The sequence below is a fragment of the Lactuca virosa genome, chromosome 6, assembly GCF_052849685.1.
Source record: "Lactuca virosa cultivar CGN04683 chromosome 6, Lactuca_virosa_CGN04683_v6, whole genome shotgun sequence".
Lineage (NCBI taxonomy): Eukaryota > Viridiplantae > Streptophyta > Magnoliopsida > Asterales > Asteraceae > Lactuca > Lactuca virosa.
The window spans coordinates 181,175,468-181,185,270 of record NC_136431.1 but is presented as its reverse complement, the minus strand read 5'-3'; positions in this window follow the sequence as shown (position 1 = coordinate 181,185,270).

Below are 9,803 nucleotides of genomic sequence, written 5' to 3'. Positions count from 1 at the left end.
GGCTTGCAGAGAGAGAGAGAGAGAGAGAGAGAGAGAGAGATTGAGAGGTAGAGGAAGACAAACTGCTTAAAGGATTATTAGGGATTTTTGGTAGAGGATTTTAGAAGAAGAAGAAGGAGATGCATCAGCGGGCTGTTTAATTTTTTAGGATTTCATTTCCCCCCAAGAGAACGCGCCTTCCTAAAAAAATATAAAACGACACATTTACACGACACGATTTTTATGATTGGTGCCCTCCGTGTTTTTTTTGTTGGACACTAATTTTAGGGCACGCAAAAATGCGTGTCCTCTATCCTTCAAATTTTACAAAACTGACTTCATTTTTTAGGACACACACAAATGCGTGTCCTCTATCAGCGCGTGTCATTGTCTGCACGTCATTAAAGGGCTGTTTTCTAGTAGTGCGTGAAGTCAACGAGTGGTGTGTGGGCTTGGGGTTTTAGGTTCCTTCTCCAGCATGGCGCGAGTTGCTTGAAACAGTGTTCGTAAAGGATATCGGTGTTGCTACCTCCGTCAACTAAGGCTCGCTAGGTCTTCTGATGTATGACTGTGGCGGGGATTATAATTGGATCAGTTGGGTCCCATTCGGGCACTCACGGGCCTGATGGCGAGAAACTGATGTTTAGAGTGCCTCCAGGTGGGATCGCATCGCCTTTGGCCGACCGTTGGTATTTTTCTCGATCCGTAGGTCTCGCTATTGTGAAAATCTCCTCTTTTTTTATTGGTTGTTTGATTGCTTCCTTGCAGGTTCTTCTATCTTTTTGTTCAACTTTGAACTTTGACCGTAGGGTCCTTGCTATTTTTGTTAGGTCTCCGTTCAATTGCTTTTCTGCTACTTCTCTTTTGAGTATCGTGCGTTCCCCGGTGTCGTGTGTTTTGCTCTTGTGGTATTCGCAGTATTTGCTTTTTTCCTTCTCCGTCCATTGTGGGGTTTTTTCTACAGCGTGTACTTCCGACCTGTGGCTCCTCGGATCGTCTTTAATGAACGGGAAAAATATGCGGGAGGAATGTCTCGAATGTCTGCTCTGTTTTTCGTGGTTTCCATCGTTGCGCTCTTTATGGTTGTGGCGGGAGTAGGAGTCGGCAGATTCTTGTTTGAGGTAGGCATTCGCTACAAACTTTAAATTTGCTTGTTTGTGTTCTTATCCTTCGATCTGTCGAAGGTATTTCTCGACCCTATATTTAAGATCATCTCTGGATTTTGGTGTTGTGCCTTGCATTTTTCTTGATAGGGGACCTAGGAGTAGCCCATGGGCGAACGCGCCTGTGACTAATAATTTTTCATGGCCTGGGACGCTTAAAGTTGCTAAGGTGAACCAGTCATAATATGATCTGATGGACTCTACCTCCTTTTGCTTGCATGCCATGATCGAGTTTTCATCTCGACTTTTCTCAACTGCATGAAATTGTGGAGGAATAGATGTCTCAATTGTTCAAAGCTGGAGATGCTTCCTGGTCGTAACACCTTGAACCAGTTGCTAGCGTTTCCTGACAGTGTGACCGAGAAGTAGGTGTAGGTGAACCTCTTATCCATCCGAAGCGATGTCATCATCCATTCAAAAGTGTCTATGTGCTTTTTGGGATCTGTCGTGCCGTTGTATTTTGGGATCATGGAGGAATGTGGTATTACGTACTGCATGAGCTCCTGGCAAAATGACGAGCTAATGCTTGGTACCGAGTCGTGCATGTGTGGATATGCAGGTGATCCACTGGCCATTGCGTGCTGCATGTGATAGGGTGGGCGTACCCTTGACCCTATTTGTAATGGTACCCATGGTTGTACCCCGACGTTTGTGGCACATACACTACCTGTATAGGGTATGGATGCACCAACTAATTTGACTGTGCTTCGACTCCATTGGTCCCATGGTGTGTGAGTACGCCCCCTACACTAGTTTGCCTTGACTGTTGTTGTTTTGCGGCTGTGTTGGGGGGTACGTACCTTGGTAGTAGTAGAGTATGGGTTGAACGCTGGTTGTTGTGCGAATAGCGGGACGTGCGACATGGTGGCCATCAGGGAAGACAGGTGACTGCAGGCATTGGCTGTACAACGGATGGGATGGTGCTCGGGCACCAGGTGCTGGTTCATGCCTTCCGCGTGGATGGTTACTGGCGAGTTTCTGGCTGTGATTAGGTGGTCGGTGCCCTTCGTGGCCGGATGTGTCGTTGCGGCGAGTGTCGGTCGCTATAAACTAGCGATGAACTCTGGCACGGAGCCGACTGGCGGCATTGTCGGTGTTTGTGCTAGAAGCTGTCCTTCCAGTGTCGACAGACTGTTTTTGTAGAGGGACTGCATTGGTCGAACCGGGCTAGTGGTGTCACCTTTTTGCCGATATGGTCCTTTGTCCGTCATTTTTGGCGCCTGGTGTTGTTGAATGGGTTTTACAGGACTGAGTGCAAGCTCGATGACGCCAACTGTTGTGATATTTCACCAGCTTAACTCCGTCTTTCTGCCGGTGGAAATGAAGAGCTTGTGGATCACAGCAAAGAAGATAAGATCGTCAGTCGTCGTCCGGGAGGTTGTCCCGGAACAAGGCTCCGACGATCAAGTTAGTGAGGGTCTGAGAGAGAGAAAGAGAGAGAGAGAGAGAGAGAGAGAGAGAGAGAGAGAGAGAGAGAGAGAGAGAGACAGATAAAGAGAGAGAGAGAGGGAGAGAGAGAGAGGGTTAAAGCGTAGAGAGAGTGTTAAAGGGTTTTGATCTTGTCCCCTTCTCTTGCGGGAGAAGGGTGCCTTTTATACCAGTGGATAGGGGGAACAGATCCCCGACAGTATCTTCTACCTTTTTAGCTTTAGCAGGGGCTAATGGCTTTTGATTGGAGGATCATGTTCCATGGGTGGTTGTTCTTTATTGGTGCAGACTCTGCCAGAAGCGGCGTCGAGAGCACTACATATGTTGCTCTGGGGAACTCTTGGTACTGTTTTGTCTTCAACGTGAGCCTTGCTGCTTGGGCAACAACAAACGGATAAGAGGTCTCGAAGGTGAGGGCGAAGGCCCGACGTTAGTCACACGTTGCTCCTTGGTCGATCCGTCTGTCGAACTAGCGGTTCCGTTATCTTTGACGGATTCTCGGTGGGATACGTAATAGAAGATATGATCAATAACACCAAAAAGGAGTAAATTGAAAATGTTATCAACCAATTCTCATCAATTGTTGAATGAATTTAACAAGAAGGAGATCAATTGCTTACCAAGAATGGTCCCTAGCCCCTGAATCAAACCAAAATCGCGGCCTCTCACTTTTCTTTTCTTGATTTACTCTCAAACTCAATTCTCTTCTCCCTTGCTCGATTTCTCCTTCCTATTTGCTGCTAGTATTCTCTTATTTATTTATTTATTTATTTCCAATTGACGCACAAAAAGGGGAAGATAGGAATCAATTCTCTTATTCGGTTCTTAACCTAATTAAGACAAAATGAACCTGTAGGCAATACAAGGGAAAAAATGGACGATCCATATTATTTCCTATTATCACGTCGTTAAGAGCATAGGTTTTTTTTTGATTTTTCAATTAAGTGTAGGTGATTTTAGTGTCACCGAATATTTTCTGTAATTGAATCTTATATGGGAGCTAAGGAGCTCATTATTTGTACTCTATATTATATGTTCAGTGAATGCGGAGTTCGGGCATATATAAGATCGAATTATAAGCCGATAAGACAAAATGACGGGGCCAAGGGGGCCGCGCTCCCTTGCAGGGTCCAAGGGAAAGAGCGCTTAGTGGGGTCCAAGGGGTAGATTCACTGGTGGTGGTCTAAGGGACAGAGCCCCGAAAGGTATTCAAAAATTTGAATTAGTTTGATTATGGAAAAACCAAATTCTAGTGGGTGATTATGTTAAGATTGACAAATCTTGTCAGTTTTGGAAACCAATGATTAGGGCATTAAATTCGAGATTCTCCTAACTAATTTAGAAGATAAAACCCCTAATCCTTCATGTATATATACAACTCTTATTTTGAGCAGTAGAGAACCGTTCTTAGCTCTTCTTCTTCTTGAAAAAACTCAGAACTCTCTAGTGATTTGTCTTGTGTTTCTGTGCCTAGATACACAAGTATCCTTTTGGATTATCCTAGAATGGATTTCCTATAACCCAGAGATAGGCTGGAAATATTAGTTCGGAAAGTGAAATTACACGATCTATAAGGAATACGGTTCGCCACCATCAACCTACTTACATTACTCCCCAACATTAACCCCTCAATTATCATAAGTGACTTCTAAGATTTCCTAACCCTAATAAGTTATCAATTCAAGTTTTTTTTTATGACCCTTTAGCCACTCAATTCATATTAATCCTTTTTTATGATTAAAATTATCTTAAATACCCCAACATTACTCTTTTATGTATAAAATAACATCATTTGTTATTTTTATTTTATTAAATTTATAATCCTAAACACTGAAATGACTATCGAAAATTAATATTCAAGTAATGAAAACTAACCTTGTTGAAAGATGGAAATTTTGGGTCGTTACATAAGCATATCTTAGACAGTTGGGCACTTAAAGAATTTGATCGTTGCAAAACCCAAATACAGTCATGAGCTTAACACATAAAGCGAGTTAACAGTGAGCCACTCAACAAAACAACAAATGAAGATGGTCAACCACATATGCTATCAGTTTTGCAGCAAAGCATACGACAACCTAAGCAATATATATATATATATATATATATATATATATATATATATATATATATATATATATATATATATATATATATATATTGTCACACACACCCCGCTAAACTGGAAACGCATGATATGACAACGATAATGGTTTCATTGCATAAGATAAAGATACATCACCATAGTAGCAATTTAAAGTTTACAACCCATAATTTAAACAAAACAAAATACAAGTTTCCCAAAATAACATTGTTCAAAAGTTTACTTCATAAAATGACTTCCACACGATGCGACATGCTCTATGATGTTGAATTTTTATATCTACCTACTAATTGTTTCCTGAAAAAGCATGTAAAACGAAGGTCAACTATGAAAATAGTTGGTGAGTTCACAGTTTTACTAAATCAAGATTTGATATAAAAGTTTCCATAAATAAAATTGCATTGCTAAAATGAGTAACAAGTTTGCATGTATGTAATAATCTGTGTATGCGCGTAACAATCAACAATGAGTTCCCAACCAAGCCTAAGACTGATGCCCTATCAAGATCTATGCTTATCGTTCCATAGATAAACATGGTAAAAAGCACTCAAGCAATCGGGCGAGTGAGGAGTTGTCAAATCCTAATAGTGTTATTCATAGTGACCATTGGCTCAAAGAGTTAATGGTTGGAGTAAAGTGTAAGGGACTTAAGACGATAAGGCCTCATGTTTCAAGTTGCATACAAATACATAGCAAAATATTGCAAAATATAGCAATCAAGTTTGATACAATTCAATATAGATACATCAAACATAAATAGTTAGGACATGCTTTTCCACCCCAAAACATTTAAAAACCGAAAATAGGGGGAAACGTGAATACTCACAATGTTTCAAGTTGCTACAAGTGGTGCCTCAGAATACACCAACGCCTTACTACCGGGATCCTACGACATCAAACACTCACTAGTGAGTTTCTATGTCGAAATCTAACGCTAATATACTAAATTCTACATATAGAGAAATGCCAAATTTAGTTTTTAAGTATTTGTTTTTAATTATTTGGTAACAAGTTTTCTGAAATTGTGAAATTTGAGAGTATTTTAAACACATTTAAAGGTATTTTAAACTCTTAAAATCCAAAATGTTATCAAACAGTTTCCAAAAAAATTCAACCTTTATATTTTCATTCCAAATAAAGTAGAGGTCTTCGAGAAAATTTCCCTTGAATTTTTTATGTGATTAGCTATTTTCCTAATTTTAACCCTTTATGTCAATATAAATTCGTGAAAAATAGCATTCAGTTAATAAAAGTTCCTAAACTTTTTGCAATACTGTTATTCAACATACATAGGCTGGAAAAAAATATAAAAATGGAATTTTAAGTAGTTTAACCCGATTTTATCATTTTTGTACATTTATTCTAACAAAAATAGAGATAAATAGAACACAGTTTCCAAAATTCCCCAAACTTTTTGTACCAATGTTATTAAACATAAAAAAGCTGAGAAAAATATAAAAGTTACTTTTCAAATAGTTTGGTTATTTTTCTTTGTTTTATTCACTTAAATAAACATTAATTCATGAATAATTATTAAACAGTTAAGGGAAATTACCAAACTTTTTTTAAACATCATATATAGTGTACGTAAGCTGGGAAAAATACCAAAGGTGATTTTTATATATTGGTGTCCGATTTTGTGGATTTAAGTGTATTTAATCTTAGGAAAATAGAAGAAAAATAACATACAGAAGAGAAAAACTATCCAACTTTTTATGTAGCATCCTAATATAATATAAGGTGTTCTAGAAAAGTTTCATGAATTTTGGATGAGTAAAACTATTTTTCCCGTTTTTAGTCCATTATATATAAAAAATCATGGAAACTTGTAAACACATTATGAAAAATCACTAAAATATTTTTTTTGGTATTCCACATGATTTAGGAGCTGCGAAAAATCATAGATGATCATTTAATATTTCCTAAAGTGGTTTTATGATTTATTAGAAATAAACAAAAAGAAAATTAAAAATCATACCAATCGGTAACAAAAATCAATGAAACTTAATGAGAGGGCTTATTTACTTTAGGGGTCATCCAAGAATTTATCTAGGATTTATGGACCTCAAAAATTATTTTAAATGATTTATGACCTTGTTTTCTTGTAACAATTACAATAAATCAAAGAAATGAAAACAACTCTTGGCATTTTTCAGATCATCTTATTTTCTTACTGGGATTCTGAGAAAATTTTGTTTTGACAATGTACTTTACATGCACTATTAACAATGTACTTTGATCATCAAGGCTTTAAGCTTGATGTTCATCACATGCATCAGGGTTTGAAGATCATGCATGGTCATATTTTGTTCCTAATGATGTTTTTAAAGGAAAACTTCGATGCATGTAGTGGCTGAACATTTAAAACTAGTAAAAATTTATATTCTAGGGTTTGACATAGGTTTTGGTTCTTGGATTTCACCATCAAAGAACATGCATCTTGTTCTTGGGTGAAATCCTACCACCTGATGGGTTATGAGCATAACATCATTCCTATGGTGTTTATGCAACCCTAATTGCTTTGATCTAGGTTTTCTAATTTGAACATACAACATTGAATACCAAAGCAATAAGCCCTAGATCTAGCATACTATAATCGAAATTAACATATAATTAGGGTTTAGATCTTACCTTGATTGTTATGTAGCAATAACAATCACAAACCACAAAGTCCTTGACTCTTTAAAGCTTAGTGCCCCAAGTGTTACACCTCTAATGGAGTCACAAACACCACAAGCAACAAGATGACTTAGGAGAGGGAGGAGAAGGCACAAAATTCGTCCAAGGCACTCTTGGAAAGCATAGGGCCGAATTGTGGGAGCCTTAGGGTTCCTTTTATAGGTGAGCTGCTAGGGTTTCAGGCAAAAACCTTAATTGGATTGCTTAGCCACCAAGCAGCCCTTTAGATCATTCTAGAATAAAGGCCTGGAGGATTTCTAAGTGGGCTTCCACCTTGAATTCGTCCACTTTATTCCTAAGGGATCTACAACCCAAAAACCAATTATCTTATAATTGCAATCCTAGTCCCCTAAGTTTAATTAATCTCTTTTGACCACTAAATTAATTCTAAATTAATTCTTGATCAATATTAATTAAAAAATATGATTTCTCTTTTAATATATTATTCATATAATATATTAATAAATCATAATTAATCCTCTTTCTCCTTAATTCATCCTATCAGTTGCAATGGTGAAGGCAACCCAAAAGGACAATGCTCATAATCGGGTCAAGTACATACCAAAATAGTTATGGCCTTAAACACCTAATCCAACACTCTCACACTTGGATAAGTCTAATAACTATTTTGCAAGTAAGACTTCAGAACCTAATTAGCAATCGTAGCTTTCAAAAGCCGATGTCAACTCTGATCTTATCAGTAACGCGTCCTTTAGATAAGGGATCATATATCCTCCATTCTAAATATCGTATAGACATGAGACATGGATTATAATCATTCTCTCAGTCTATGTGTTGTTTCCCGATTTCCGATTTATGACTACTGACAACAGACTACAATCGAACACATCGACTTAGTCCCGGCTTGGCCAAGCGCTTAGGGTGTCATTACTAAATCATCGAGGGGCCCACAGATATCGCTTTTATCCACTTTGGGTAAAAGGAATAGATAAACTTCGACTCATATGCTTGCTCTATTTACTCATCAAATCACACACAACAATACGTTTTACAACACCAAGTTACTGGTGCGTTTACGTATTATCAATGTGCAACCGACTTGTAAACTACAACTATATCTATCCATTTGAAGAATATAAGATACTATCTTCTCACCAATCACTCGTGATAAAATCCATGAAGCGATCCAAGTGAGTGTGGGTTTAATCCAATACTCAAATCTTATTTTAGGAGCACTCATGAACACTGCAGCAGACTTTTGCTATGTCTAAAACGCTTCGGACAATCTACAGTCGGATTCATGACAGTCTTCTTTCATACCTACTTCCAAAGTATGATCGACTGTGGATAGTTTTAATAATCTTATTATTTTGGAAGTCAAAACATGCGAAGTGAAACACAAGAATAATCGAATCCAATATGGTCTCAAACTTTTGAGTATGAATAAAACACCTTTTATTTAGTCACCATATTGATTACACATTATTCATGGTATAATGTTTTGAGTAATCAACTTATTACTTGAGTTATAACAACAGTTGTCCCATGCTCCAAGGATGCACACTATGTTTACCTATGGGCCACGCTTTGTGAAATAGATCACATTTCCGACGATACTCATTTCACAACTCCTAATCCTTATCATAAGTGTAAGAATACTAAATTCTTGCCACTATTAGAATATGTTAGATTCTAACATTTTATGCAACGATCCATTCGTAATGTTACAGCACCAACGCCACCAAGACTTTGTCAATGATATTACAAAATGCTCTATTGGAGATTGTTACAAGGCAACTCCATAAATATGAAGTCTCACATTCAAAGTACATTCCTTTGAACATCCTTCTTGCATAAAAGTTTCTAATCTACATAGATTCTTAATATCCAACTCCCATTTGTGGAAACATTTCCATATTCGCCATACGACAACTCATTATTAATAGAATCTTATCTATTGATAATGTCGATATGGTCCATCCAATACTATACTTCCAACTGCCCACAAGGGACCATTCCTTGGCGAACTTTATATCGTCCTTGACAGCTGTTTAATTAATTAGTCATATCCGGTTCTGGTCCTTTTCCCCCCCTTAATGCCATAGGCATTTGGAAAATTCAGAACGGTCGAATATTACAGCATATGTAATCGATCCTATACCTGAAGCGTGTGGAACACGATTCATGAAAAACGTGATACTTTACCAGTTTCTTGCTATAATATTTCCATATATAGAATTCTTTTAAGTTGAACCTTTTCAACATAACATCCATATATGTCCTTTGACTAAATTTGATTAAAATTTCTCGATCTAAGCTTTTAGATTTGAAACGAAGTATAATTTTCTCTCCCTTAATTATAGCAAAACAACTTTTCAACCCCTACAACTTTGCAAAGTGAAACCTTTTGTTTTCTATAATTAATATTGCTAACTTGCAACACTTAAAATAATAATCATGCTCCCACTAACATGATTATTATATCCTTA